This window comes from Andrena cerasifolii, chromosome 1 (genome assembly GCF_050908995.1).
Source record: "Andrena cerasifolii isolate SP2316 chromosome 1, iyAndCera1_principal, whole genome shotgun sequence".
Classification (NCBI taxonomy): Eukaryota; Metazoa; Arthropoda; class Insecta; order Hymenoptera; family Andrenidae; genus Andrena; species Andrena cerasifolii.
The window spans coordinates 10753764-10767961 of record NC_135118.1 but is presented as its reverse complement, the minus strand read 5'-3'; the positions used below and the strand labels follow the sequence as shown (position 1 = coordinate 10767961).

The following is a 14198-nucleotide window of genomic DNA, read 5'->3' as shown; positions in this document are numbered from 1 at the left end:
GTGGAAATATGATTTAAAGTACTTTTTAAATTGCCTGTTAGTCAGGAATTTAAAAGTTTTAAGGTACGTACGTTTGAAATATGTATTCATCCAAAGAAATTATCGCTGACTTAAATTTCTGCACGAACGATGTCTACATTACGTGCTGTGTATCACATGACAGCTATTAGTACTACTTAGACAACTGTTTCAGTTAACGAAGACAGTACTTCTGATAGAGAGATAATCATCAAAGACTCTACTTGTGCTAGGTCAACATGTATACTAGAGTGGCCCTTATTTATACGTGCCGAATTTTTTTTCTTCATATTTCTATGCTCTCACCCCCTAATGGTTCCATTTCATGAAAAAATAGTTGTTATCTACCGCAACTTCAGTCGTATAGGTCGTACTGCATGAGAAACTTTAAACGCGTTTTTCTCGAAACAATTTTTTTAGATCGGGTGCACATTTTTTCTCAAAAACTACTGGACCGATTGAGCTAAAATTTGACACATATTCAAAATGAATGTGTACCTATAGCCGGAATTAGAATTATATCAATAGTATTAATACAACCTTCCCCACACCTTGTTTTAGCTCAAGAAAAGTCGAAAAAATCAAATATAAATTTTTAAACAGCTGTGATTTCGGTAACAATGTCCGGACTTGGTTACATCTAGTTCGGGCGATAACTACACTCATATAGATTAAAAAAATCTTTGGTACTTTCGTTTCAGATGACTAGGACGGCCGCAATTCGTGCGCCCGATGGGACCGGTTTTCGATGACATGACCTGCGCTTCGGCGTGTAACTTGTACAAATTTCAATAGAATACATTCCAAAAATTTGTGTCGAGAGCTCAAACACTACTAAATATGTGTGCAAAACCCCTGCCCTGTAGGTGCGACAGGTTTTCCAGAATTAATTTCCAAATATCACCTTCAGAAACGAGTGTCTAGACTAGAATACCCCCTTAAATTAGCATCTGTTCCAATATTTGAATCGAATCTCTTTTCAGAAGAAATGGCAATACTAATGTTAGAATGTCTCTAAGGACTTTATATCATCGGTATGTATCGCTCATGGCCGTGCTTCTCTAAACAGATTGAATATTGAGTTTCATTAGCCTTGCGAAATCGAATCACCGGTCAGCTTCCCCCTGACGAGATGACCCTTCACGAAACTTGTCACAAGCCATGCAAATTCATCCAACCCGAACAAGCTCCAAATGCAATCACAGATAGTAACATCGGTCTGTAATGAAAGGGAAGATTGCACTCTTTCGAAAACGTTCCTTCGCATGTCCATTATTTCTGCCATTCCAAATCACCAATCAATTACAAGTTCATTCCTCCGAGATAGGAATGAATCCAGCACACTCAAAGATGAATTCTTTAACTGGCCCGCCTCTCTCTGGCGACGGTATCACCGCGAAAGGCGGCGAACAGTTTCAGGCAATAAATATGCAGGACACGTAGACCAAAGCATGTTTCGGAAGTGACATCTGCTTTTGAATCAAGTGTTCTCCGTCACACCGTGTGGAAACGCTTTTCCCAGTTTCCGTTCCCTTTCCACCGCCCCTCTTCTCTGCAGGTCTCTCACCCTCTATACATGATACATGAAGCACACAGCCCGGGCATCCGATGGCGTGACACTCACCCGACCACCGTCCCGTGAAATCATGCCTCATGATCCTGCGATCCCCTCTGACTGCCATTCTCCTTCCTTCGCCACCCTTCTCCGTCGCCCTCTTGATTTTCGCTCCCAACGGGTGTCTTTTGCTGGACTTGCACGATTCCGTTGCTCACGTTATTTACAGCCACGGAAATCCCCTTATTTTATTGCTTAGTAAATAGAAAGTGGAGTTAGGGGCTGGCTGTATTGCCAATCTTCGTCTATCACGCCATTTATTCGAGAATTAACTTGGACGAATGCCTGATGGCTCTAGTGTGTTCCTAATATTCGAAATTTCTATAGACAGCAATAGGAAGGTATTATTCTTTTGAAAATGCCAAAAGATTCGCGAGAAATTAGGGCAATGTAGCTACACGGGGTACGCGACTTTGAAACCCCTCGAATTTGTACAGCTCGAATAATTTTCTGTATTACAGTACAGGAACAGACTACTTACTTGGTACTGCTATTTTTATTGCATTAACAGTACAGTGGTACTTCATGAATTACCATAGGAATAAGGTAAATTTGGTGTAGTGTTAGGGGTAGTGTGATTAAACAATGTAGTAGGGGTAGTGCCTCAGTAGCATCGAGTGCCTACTTGATTTTATTCAGGCTGCAGGTAACGTTAAGTTAGACCTCGTAATATCCGGTTAACCGAATTGTATTCTTGTATAAAACAACCACTCGACGAAATACATTCGACTGATTAAGGGGTTTCCCTACTTTGATGGCCTGAAAAGGAGCATGATATTTGGGATTTGTTTTAACAGAAATCTTCAAATTATATTAATTCAAAACTTTATGCCTATATTTACACGTCTTGAGGCACCATTTCAAAGAAATATAATTTTAAAAAACGGTACATAAAACTTTAAACGCCTTTTTCTCAAAACGAGGTTTTTCGAATTGGTTAGCACGGTATCTCAAAAGCCAATCACCCGAATTACTTCAAACTTGGCATATGTCTTCAGTAGATGCCCCATTCTCGCTGGCACTAAAACTAAGTCGATTTTTGCAAAATTAGACTTTTGCGACTTAAAAAACCAGCGAATTTTTTTGCAGGAATCGATGTCTGTTTTAGACGATGCCATTTGTTGTTTAATTTTCAGCATTTTTCATTTAATCTAGTTCGGGCAATAACCACACTCATACAGATTACACCAATTTTTAAATTTCCTATTTCAGACAACCACAACGGCTGATTTTATGCTAACCATGCATGCGCATATGATTTTTGTAAGGTGCTCTATTTGAAGCACTATAACTCCGGATATAACCAACATTTTTGCATGCAATTTTTTTCTCATATTCTCTAAAGACTGACAAATGAAGCCACAAAGCTGAAAGTAAATATATTTAATGGTTTTGTTTTAAAAAAATCCCAAAGTTCGCGTTATTTTTCGTCCGCCAAGGTAGGGAAACCCCTTAATACAATAGAATCAATAGATCGTAATAAACATGATAAACACTTAAAAATTCGTTGTAGTAGAGTTATTAAGTGACTGCATAATGAATGTGTTGTGGATTGAAAAAGGCTACGGAGGTATGTATATTCGAACCACTAAGGCGCAGTTGCATTTGTTGAAAAGATTCGATCATAAACAAATAGATTTCTTTGAACCATCCAACTTCTTCTTTTATCATTTCTTTGTAATTGCAACCGAGGAAGAAGTATGCCTTGTCTTGGTTACGCAACACTGTATACTACCTTGTTAACAACACCGTCATTTGCTGTGTCTGTTATTTACTACGTTTGCGTCACACTACATCGGTGAATCTTTACTTTCATCAGGGATGAGGTAAATTATACTAACAGGTTCATTTTCATTATCCGGTTAACAGTATTATGCGCAATGAACGCTATAATAAAACAGTTTAATGAATTAGTTCTCCCCAACTTGTGCAAGTTAAAATGCTTCTAGTCGTTATCATTTATAATTTTCATTATGCAACATATGTTACGACTAGCATTTATATTTATGCACTAAAATATTTTACACGCCACGAATATAAGATAATTGTGCTGTTTATCGTGGTGCATAACAGTAACCTGTTAACTGCATTACAAAATGCATATTTTATGTTCGCGTAACCGTGCTATTCCTGTCCTCGAGTGCCACACTTTTATCAGGTTACCCGACAAAAAATATAGAAACACCTTTGACACTGATCTACAGTTTATTGGAATGCGGCGCAGCTGCTTCTAATACATTTCCACTGTTAGCCGAAATAGCAAGGGAAATACAGTTTCCCGGATAAAGTTAAAGTATTAACGCGATAAGCCAGAGAGATTCCCTGGTTTCTACCAAAGAAATGGAGGTAAATCGTACACCCTGGAGTGTCAGGGGTCTTTTTTCTTCTTTTTTTCCGGTCACAAATACTGTGACTCCGTTGTGATGTACACGTTGTAGTCGCGGTACAGCGACAGGGGCGGGAGCTGGCTGGCTGGGACGAAATTCCAAGGAGCAGTCGCGTACGTTCCAGCAGGGTGACATCTTGAAAAGTCATGTGCAATTTTACGGATGAGCACGGAACGATAAAGGAATAGGAACCCGCTGGAGACGGAAACAGTGAAACCTAGCTGCTCTGGTATGAGATTTCATTGGATTACCTTGCCTTACTTGCGCATTCCCATTGCTTCCGCTTGAATATTCGGTTTCTCGTTTCCGGATCGTTTCCTTGACAAGAGCGTGGAAAACATTAAGGGTTCAGATTTTCGCGTTACCGTGGGTCAGAGGACGGCTCCCCAGCACGCATGATGAAGTCGGAATCTGGATTAATAAAACTGTTCTATTTGGCAGGTTCCCGTGGATCTCAAGGACAGAGTTATGTAAAGAGAAGATTATAACTGCGTACAGTGATTTCGGTTTGCGTAAACAAAAAGTAGTTGGAAGATCGCGGAGAGTCGAGGAAGTTGCTCGAGCTAAGTTAAAAGTATTCTCTGGGAAGATTTCATTTCAATAGATCAAATGACAATGAAGACCCTTAAGCGTTTAATCCGGAGCTACTTAGCAGTAACCCTTCCGATTGGGCCGTTCTCGCTTCTTACGGTGAAGTTGCGAACAAAGCTGACAACTCTGTTAATTCAATGGATATCCCTATATCCACCGTTATTTTATCGTGACTTGCTCCTCTACCTATTATACCACAGATTCCGCACCACCAACTACACAGCTAACAAGTTAATACTCAGCCATAAATTTTTTCTTTATTCTTAACACACAGTCGGGGTCAGTATTTCTTACAGTAGAATCCTTATGTCCCGAATTATGAGATAATTTATTCTATTAGGTCGGTGCAAATGTTCGTTCGCTCGTTGTTAGGTAGTGTTAGGTGTACGTAATTATTTCCTTTTATTACACCTACTTGTATATTTACTAGAAAACTGGCAAAACGTCATAGATACCCAACGAAAATACTTGGATTAAGAAAACCTGTAATATATTTCTACTTTTAGTAAAAACTTTGGTTTAATAAAGCGAACCTAATAACAGTTGAACGTTTCGTTGGTATTAAATTAATTTAAGCCTTCTAGGAAAGGGAATCCACTTGACAGACCGTAGGGGAAAGGTGTCTAAAACGCACATTATTTAAATAAAAGTAAAGTAGTTTTCGTAAGTTAGTTTATCTGCCTTGTTATTGGCTTAGATCAAATTTAGCTACCTGATCAATTATATTTTTTATTCGCATTTTTGTGAAGGCGTACTAAAGGATCATTGTGTACACATATATGTATAAAATAATAAGAGGAATCTCTAGAAAAATGACTCCTAGGATTATTTTACACCTACTGATAGTAAATAAGACGAACATTAAAAAGCATTGATTTATTTAAATGAAAACAGAAATTAAACATAATCACAAAATATGCGAACATAATAAATTAAAATAATCTTCTAAAAAATCAAATCTTAGATAATTTTTGGTACATAATCAATGAATAGAAATACTTAAAATCAACTAACAAACGTAAGAAAATGAGACCAGCTTTACAGACTCAAATTTTTTCGCGCACTCCCTGAGATTCCTGGGATCATTTCACCCTACTAGAGAGGCATCGTATGACCCCAAACATCCAACTCACATTCAGTGGTTGAATATAACATCAAATTATTACATTCGGTAACGAAACATACATGAAACTATTGTTGAATTGTTATTAAATTCGCGAGAAAACAGCTGTCATATTGAGCCGTTTGTGAAAAAAGTTACACAACATTGGAAAAGACCTTACGTTAGATAAAAGGCAGTCATTTTGATTTTTTCTTGTTTATAACACACATAGCCCTGATATTTACATGGCACTTCGTGCGACGCTCGACGACATACAGGCTGAACTTCTGTACGTCGATATTAAGAAATAGCAGCACCAATAGCCGCAGAACAGCCAGGAATCATTTTACCCGGAGGGGTCGTTTTAGACACCTTTCCCCTACACGCATCAGTATTTCTGACGAAATAAACTTCTCCCCAAATCATTTTCTTGTCTGAAATCTTGAGGGCTAAATGATGTGTCGTTTAGTGAAAGTGAAAATAGTAATAAAGTGGAACACAATCAAGTTGAATAACGGCCTTTTCTGCCAAAATACTAACGTCTCTGTAACGTTTAGTATCGCTGAGTCATTAATGCCTAGCTAAACTAGTAGGTATTCGCCTTTTGACGAGACATCAAAGTTTGTTCGAAGAGATTCCAAATGCATCGTCAACCAGCCAAACTTTGAATCAGAATCCTCAGGTAAGACGATCAACGTATCAAGACTCCTCAGACGACGGATCCGACGTTGAAATGGCAAAGGGGGATTGGGGAGGTGGGGTTGTCTAGACAAGCAAAGATGGTGGTCAATTGTTTCGTTCGCTTTGATCGAAAGTATCTCCGCTTCGCTTCCGTGTCTTTCAGGATTTCGAGGAGCCTCGTGATTGAGGCCACCGAGGGAAGGACATCGCAAGATTTAAAGAATAAAGAATCCCAAAAGGTTGCCTTCGATCTCTCGTGTCTCTACTTAGGAACAATGAGTTGAAGGTTAATTAAAAACTTCAGCATCAATGGATCCTTCGATTGATATACTTTTAATTAAAAAAATATGCCACGATGGGGTTGGCCGGTTGCTCGTTACTGGCGGGGCCAAGTCGCTGAAAGCCCGGACGTCTCGCTCGACGTCGGGACGTCGAATAGGCGAGCGGGAGTCTAGGGGAAGATGGCGGAAGGTGGTCAGTGCTCGCTTGGATAAGCGAGGCACATCAAAAGCATCGGACCTCCATTGAAATCTTTGATGGTCGACGGCCGCAAATAGCGTGTCCCCGCAGATGTTCATAGGCAAAGATGTCACTGGACACGCCAGGGGACGCTAAAGGCCAGGGGCCAGAAGACACGAGCGGAAAGAGAAAAGGAAACACGGTGAACTTAGACGGTGTATGGAAAGAGAGGGGAAGCCCGACAGAGGATGGGACCTACTTTAAAATAGGAAGCGTTAATCATTCAAGTATCAGGCAAGTGGGAAAGCAAGGGCAAACTGCGGTGGAGGGTGACAGCCATCAGTAAAGACTCGTTTCTTAGTTGTTTTTGTTTCAATGGAGTGGAAACGCGACTTTGTCGGAGCTGAAAAAAAGAGAAACGCGTCTTCTACTTCATTAATACTTCAAACTACGTTTTCTGTTATTTCTTTGTCAATATGATCAATAACCAGATGTAATTATAGATTTTTCGGTTGTGGAGCGCATTTGGTGATTTTTGGGGTCATCCCCCGAGATACCTATACGGATTTGTTGATTCGTTTGAATTAAATAGGGGAAGGTGGGGCAAGACGGGGTAGTTAAGGTTTGATGATGAATAAAACACAGATTTTCATAATCAACTAATCAATTTTATGCCTGAACCATTCTTTGGTAATAAGTTTTTCAGTTTAACTGCGAATCAACCTAAATTTTACAGGTTTAAATGGAATAAATATAAAAATTCAGAAAAAGTCGTTTCTTCCCATCTTGCCCCACGGTAGTGGGAACTGTGCGGCCCGAGGCGGCGAACAAGTTGCCCAGCCCCGTTATACATATGCTACAGCTCTCAAGATACCTACTCATCCTAAAATTGCACTACGTATACAACATTTCAGATTATCGACATACTTCTAAACTACTAAGGTAGTTATCGTTGACCCACAGCAATACACCCAACATATAATCATCTAAGACACTTTCCGAATATTCTAATCATACGAGACTCTCGCGTATAAGAAGATTTACAATTAGGGCAATATCCACGTCGAAGTTATTGAGGTTTCTATCTACCTAGGGTAGACCGAGGCGAATTGGATCACAGAGCGAATCAGATCAAAATAAGAGTTCACTCCATATGTGTAACATTGCGATGGAAACAGGCATTCCGATCGTTCGTGTTACCTCATCCATTTCTCCTGCACCTTCCCAATAGCCCGTTAATTGTTTACATGGGCTGAATTCTTACTTTCATCCGATTCGCCTGGGTCTACCCTCCTCATATGTCTGCTGGACGCCACCTGCATAATTCTAATATCCTTAACTTGTGAAGCAACACTCTAATCACTCGTCCTTTAATCGTTAACGCCTAGCAAACATTAGAGATTCATTCTGAGTCCATTGATTTTATCGTCGCTCCAGAGGAAAAAGGCTTTAAACGGGAAGCTTCCCGATAGTTGGCATTCGTGAAAGCCCGGGCATGATAACGCGTGGGAGTTGGACGGAGACAAAGCAGCCGAAAACGTTATCGCCTCGAGAATACAAAGAAGGGGGACGAAGATCGCGGCGGACCGTTGGACGTATGCTGGATTTCCCTATCGGGCCGTACGTTTCGAATCATCCCCTGCCTTCCGAGAATCGGAACTAGCCACGTTCGTGTGTTTCCTTTTCCGCCTGGCTCCTGTACAGGGGCTGATCCCCTAAGGGGAGCTGCATCCATTAACGTACGGACGGGACGTGGCGCGGCGCGCGCGGAATTTGTATGAATGGGGAGAACTTGTGGATTTGAATTGATGAATAGCCACCTGTACCCAGGAAGCGTATTGAATATTATAGAACTGACTACTGCCCACGGGGACCTTCTATTCTTTCGCCTGTCTTTCTCGGTTTTTTCCCATTCGCCATTCGATTATGCCACTGATAAAGTTGGGATGTCCTCTGTGTGTCTCCGAGCCCTTTTGGCAGCTTCCGCGCACGCTTCTATCCGAGAATCGGATCAGCCTCCGTTGATGATTATTCGTTTTGATACCGTGATTACGAAAGCGTTTTTGCGGCGTGCTTTGCAGAAAAAGCTTCACCGAAATGGTCCGCCCTACCGAGGCTACGTTTAGTCTGGACTCGGTGAATTTTCGAGATCAGAATTTCCATTCCGGGGTTTTACGATGGTCAACACGAACGATCGTCATTTCTTCTTCAGTCCTTTTAGAGATCCCTTTACATCCGAGACAGGGGGCTCTTCGTTGGCCAACTTCCAATCTTATAAAAGCTTGAAATACGTCAAGTCGTTATTGTTGCACGTAAGGAGGCAGAAACACTTGGGCGGAAAGTGGATGCGAGGATGTCACAGAAGGAAGAACATCCTGATTCCGAATTAAAGTTTCCAGCTGGCAATCTCGCGATGAGTTCGACGGCTAAAGGTCTACGCACACATATCAGTTCTGTGCCGTCCGTGTCAAATCGAGTATCTCGGGTAGTTTTCCCGGATAGCGTCTACCCGGGACATTCTTCTCTACCCGGGAAATTTTTCTCCCCCCGGGTATCGCACGGGTACCCCCGGGTACCCATCTCCCGGGAATCAACAGCTCTAGTGTCAATGATCTGCTTGTTTCAGTTTCAGTAAATGATACGGACAAGTGTGAACTGCTCCATTCCGAAACAGGGAAACGATATTTTTTACTACTGACACTGACAGCACTGAACCGTCACGGAACTGACATGTGTGCGTAGACCTTTAAAGCGGACGAGGAACGTCAGAGGTTGAGCGGGACAACGTCGTTATCGAAGGTGCTTTCAAATTAAGCGACCCTTCTTAGCCTGCCTTGGTGCTTCCACAGCCACAACGACACGTAATTGTCCACGGTGGAGCGCCTCGAACATTAAACTGATTGACGTTGCCATCGTAATGTAATATTCCAGCGAGCAGCACCACACATTTCGCTGAGATTGTTCCTCCTGGTTACCAGGCGTGTCATTCTCTTGACTCAATGGGACGAATTTTCACAGCACTGCCTTTGCTGACTGTAGACCGAGATGCAACAGCATTGCTTCTAGCGTTAACAGCTTAGAGACAGTTTTATACATGAAAATACAATTATACTTTTATACATAAGTGTATCAAATACGGAATGATTCGTATTCAAATTACTATTCGATATCCAGCGATACGCTGCTTGCAGGGCTTTTCAGATTATACGTGCTGTATACTGGAACAATATTAATGTTATTTCCGCCGTGGAGATTTCTGAATGCTCTATGGTGCGTGGTATGATCCCAAGGAAGACTTATTTTCTAGATAAGTCAGCTTTGCAGAGCTCGACTTTATTGAAGGACCTAATTAAGTGAAACAAAGCTGCTAGAAGAGCCAACTACTAGGCACCCTGGCCGAGGTTTAAACTTTGATCAATGAAGTATCTTTGAAGCACAAGGAGTTTGGTGTTTTTAAAAGTAAAGGGGTGGTACTATCGGGGTTGTAACTTTAAACTAATTCAATATCGAATATTTTTTCGATCGTTCTAAGCCCTCACGACTCTTGACAAATGTCCTGTACTGTGTGATAAAACAGAGATTAAGGGAAACACTTATCTAGTCAACAGGATAAACTTTGTTACTCGAGAAACTGTAGGGTACAAGCACGCGTACTAAGAACATCTTATATCTTTGGGCTTCACGAAGTTTAACAAGTTCAAGTTTCACGAGACACAGTCCAGCAGTCTGGAGAAATATGGGTGCCACTCGGAGTGCAATGTTAAGTCTGCAGAGTGATTACTAACCTGAAACCGTGCAGTGATTTCCACATAGCGTTGGAAAGATCTCATCAAGTTTTTATTGTGAAATCAGATGCGACCACCTCAAAAAATGGCCTCGTAGTTCGAGATTTTGCGGTTTTCATGAGCCTCATTTCAGGGACCTCATGGCCTGCGATACTCGCGATTAACTCTCCCGCATGGGTCCCTTTCCTAACGTAAAAAAAAACTGTGCAAAATCGAACTCAGACGAGCCTGACATGACTATTGAGTACAGAGAGCTAGAGTTCAGAGCCGGTCAGAGCGAGTGAGGGGTAACTCCCACCATGCCATTTGCCTGTCTCCGCGCTCCCTTTCCTAATGTTCTTACTCCCCCTCGGACTACGCCATATGAGAAGCCAAGCAACGTTCCCGTTACCTCGCATACCCTTCGGGAGTTGAGAAACTCGAAGTGACAAATCCATGAGCATGCGTCAGGCTCACAATCGCATGGAGAGGGCCGATTTCCCCTAGATCCTGAAGTTCTGGGACCTGGGCAACAGCCGGGCGCGGGACTGTTCCAATGCTACCCGTTGCGAGAGTTGTGAGAGAACTGCATGAGTGTGCGTCCATATACTCATGCAGTTCTCCCGCAGCCCATGCTGCGGTTAGCAACGTAACAGTCCCGCGCTCGGCTGCTGCCCGGGTCCCAGAATTTCAGGAGATATTTACACCGTAAGGGACAAGCCTGACCTAGATCACTGTTCGCGAAAACGCCCAGACCGGCCAATATCTATGAACTCTACTATAGCCGGTACTCGAGACTACGATGAATCATCTACTACTGAAAAGGAGAATGGTAGAAATTGGTCAATTTTGGACCTGGCTTGCGACAAAAGTTTTTTACAGGATATGTTTCTACAGGTCTTAAGGAATCCGAAACGCATTATTATTTACCCCGGAGGCGATGGGAAACTTATAAATAATAAGCGAATATTAAAAAAATATTATTTTTTCGAAAATTCTTTCCGACATATATGTAGACCTTTAGAAACGGTATAACATTTATTTAAATGTTTTTTCGATATCTTTTATATTTTTCGAGTTACAGGCGTGTAAGTAAAAGGGCAGGTAAGTGAGAAATACAACTCGAATCGCCACGCTTGTGTACTTGATCATTATTAGATTACATAATAAAACATTAACTCAAACGGTGTTTCTTAAATAAATTATTATTATTTTTCTGGCAAATATTGTTTGTTTAATGGTAATGTTTTTACTAACGAAGTTTTGCTAACGACGACATTCGGAACTCTACGCTTATTTTTTATAAATTTCCCATCGTCTCCAGAGTAAACAATTATGTATTTCGGATTCCTTAAGACCTGTAGAAACATATCCTGTAAAAAACTTTCGTTACCAACCCGGTCCAAAATTGAAAAATTCCTACCACTCCCCTTTTAATTCCTCTACTTGCTATTAGTTCGTGATGAAAGTATCACCAACAGACTACTACTTGCTTTAGTATATTTAGTACATTTAATTTATTTAGAGTCCTAAAGAATTATATTACATCATATTATTCAGATTCCTTTTCACCGGGAAAACTCATAAATTTATTGGCGATACTCCCGTAAAGATCGAATCGAAAATGTATAAATTGGAATTTTCATTAGTAGGGTATAAGAATCGCTGAGGAGGCGAAGTGCACAGCAATCTCTGGAGTTCGCGTTATTTTTTAAGCAAATATTCGGGGACTACCAAACAATACATTCGCTATTTTCCAGAAAATATTGAAAACTCGCCAAATTCATGCGATGGTGGAAATCCCTTGGCGCGAAAGCACGTCCACGCCACTCGCAGCATTAAAGAAAAATCCCTATCAGAAAGATTTGTAACGCGGGATGTGCACTGTTGCGACACGCATGACTGGCTAACAACAATACATTCGACAAACTATTCTTCCCAGCGCATAACCACAATGTTCCTATATCGAAACAACCGACAGCGATGAAAATACCTACGATGGAAGTAAGCCGTTTTTGGAACCAAATAAATCCGTAACATGGCTTCCAGGGGTCAGTAGAGGACTATCAATCACGGACCAGTAACGGAGTTGCGCAGTTTCGTTTCCAATGCAGCTATAGACGCATCGAAAACTCGTTAGAGGAACCAATTCTCTATCCGCTATCTAATAGCTGTTTAGAATAATAAAGTGACGTAACAGTCTAAACGACCCGGAGAATACCGCCAACCCTTCAAGTCGGAAATACGAACGTCAGCTGAATTGAGTGAGAAAATCCGCAGTAGTCGTCGTCATCCTCTTCGTCGTCGATGGGCTTGACATTGGCGTAACAGGCCATTACAGCCACCAACGTTATCGACTGGATTGCTTCTTTTGCCTCAGCAGGGGGCCAGCAATTTGAGATACAATTTAAAGAAGACAGTCTCCCGTATCCTCTCGCCATTCCTTTCGACGTCTCCCCGTCCTGCCCGGTTGGTGTGCTTTACATTTCGTGCCTGTAATGGTGAAACTTTTCCTTAACGATCTTGCGTCTGCTTGAATTATGCACGACGAGTACTAACAATTGTCTCTTCTTTCAGCCTCTCGTGTCTACGTGACCCAGCCTGATTGGTCAGGTCTCCCCCTTCTGCCTTTTTTATACTGCCGTCAAAGCAAAGGCAAAGGAACGTTCAAATTTCTTTATATGACGTAAGGGGAGACTGGAGGACCACCTGTGATGAATGCAGGATATGATCTTTTGCGATTAGGACTGCCTACTTATTCGTGTATTGTTTATTATTGGAATGAAGCTGCGAGAGTAAGTGTAGGCGACACAAATGTGGTCCGATGGTCGTTATAGGCACCAAGACGCTTTGATGGTCTTTGACAGGCAGTTTATAAGTACCTTCGTGTTAATTTGATAACTGAGATCTTCTGCAGCTAGGACAACTATAAGTTCCTGCACTACCCTCACATTTATCAAGTCTACTTTTATTCGCAAATCGTGTGCCTCTTTTTTCTAATATCTACTGAACGGAATAAAATTGTTTAAAATACACTCGTTACTGGTTGCGGAATGTCATAAATAATATTTGCGGCTTTGAATTTAATCCGTTACGGCGTTTTGCCGTTCCGTGGTCACCGATTTGCGCAAAGTGTTTCGAGGGAAACACGGTTGAAGTCCCTCGTGGTTGACACCATGTTCTACACTACATGATGCCTACTAACAAGTCTCCCATATTCCGTGGCTTTGAGTTCGCTTTTATCAATTTGACACGAATTGCAGCACGCAAATTTGATAAGCGGATCAATCGCTTTGTCGGAATAAATTTCTATGAGTGTGGCAATTCTGTAGAGAAATGAAATTCCTCCGAAACGCACGGCGATGAATGGCGACCGATCGGGTGTATCGTTTGAACTAAACGACTGTAACTTGCATAATAAGGTTTGCATTTTTCTTAATTTTTCGACTTTTCAGAATGTAGCGCAAACTTTTGACAAGGCAATAGGCATCTGTCTTCTCAAGAAGGGAGGGTTTCAGAAAGCTTCAGAAGCACTATGGAATTTAAAACAGTGTTGGGAAAATTTTATGTAATTGACGGAT

General features: G+C 41.4%; 1 protein-coding gene across 17 annotated transcripts in view; it reads right to left on the bottom strand.

Annotated features, from left to right (window-relative positions):
- LOC143375392 (CUGBP Elav-like family member 1-A) overlaps positions 1-14198 on the bottom strand; it is a 628399-nt gene that overhangs the window by 311452 nt on the left and 302749 nt on the right. The window lies entirely within an intron of this gene.